This window comes from Penaeus monodon, chromosome 24 (genome assembly GCF_015228065.2).
Source record: "Penaeus monodon isolate SGIC_2016 chromosome 24, NSTDA_Pmon_1, whole genome shotgun sequence".
Taxonomy (NCBI): Eukaryota; Metazoa; Arthropoda; class Malacostraca; order Decapoda; family Penaeidae; genus Penaeus; species Penaeus monodon.
The window spans coordinates 9,274,633-9,275,596 of NC_051409.1; the positions used below are offsets into that span (position 1 = coordinate 9,274,633).

General features: G+C 34.4%; 1 protein-coding gene across 1 annotated transcript in view; it reads left to right on the forward strand.

Annotated features, from left to right (window-relative positions):
* Positions 1-964, forward strand: part of LOC119588840 (glycine receptor subunit alpha-3-like) — a 27,574-nt gene that overhangs the window by 13,734 nt on the left and 12,876 nt on the right. The gene's annotated exons all lie outside the window — the stretch shown is intronic.

The following is a 964-nucleotide window of genomic DNA, read 5'->3' on the forward strand; positions in this document are numbered from 1 at the left end:
ATTCACATTCAACAAACATTTTACAAAGTCGTGTCAGATTCTACTTTTGCTGGAGATGATTTCGTGTTTACTGCTAATCCTTTTTTTCTTTCTTTCTTTTTGGGACGCCCATAAAACTCGTCATTATGCAGAGCTTTTGAGAAGGTCACTACACCCCCCCCCCCACCATTCTCCCCTTATTGGTCATCTCACCTGGTCTAATTAGGGATGTAAACACAGGTCGCGTGTTGACCTTACCTTGCGTTCGGCGTGAGAGATTTGGGACTAAGATTCAAGAGCGATTTGGGGGATTTAAGTTCTGAGAAACTTATGGTTTGTCGGTTTAAATGCTCCGTGAATAATAATAGGGTAAAGTTGGTTCGTTTCCAAATTTTTATTCTTCTAATTGGACAGAAATTGGCTTTGGTGAATAAATGGGTTAAATTTTCAATTTTTTTCTAATTGGTTTTGCTGAATAATTGAGTAAAATTTCCGTTTTTTCTAATTGGAGAGAAATTAAACTTGGTGAATTGTTAAAATTGAATCGTTTCCAATCTCTTTTTTGTCTCTAATTGGAGAGAAATTGGTCTTGGTGAATCTGTTTGTACACACGGGATTAGAGAGGAGAGAAAGGAGGATATATGAGTGGTTTGGCTTCAACCCCTTTTTTATGACTCAAGAGAATATGTAAAATTAATATTTTTGCGTCTCCAGAACAGATGGAAATTGGGAAATTGTTTTTCTTATGTATGTAAAAACCTATATTTTATCTATATGTATATAGAAGTTTAATGTATGTTATCTTTGTGTATGTAGATTTTGTATTTGAGTTCGTTGTAGTTGTAAGTATAAGGAATGGATAAAGTGAAATGTTTATTTTGCACTCACTTGATGTTTTTTTAAGAATAGATTAAGAATCGCGTGGTCTGTCTTCGTTCGATAATTATCAGCAACCCCCCCCCAAAAAAAAAAAAAAAATTAAAGC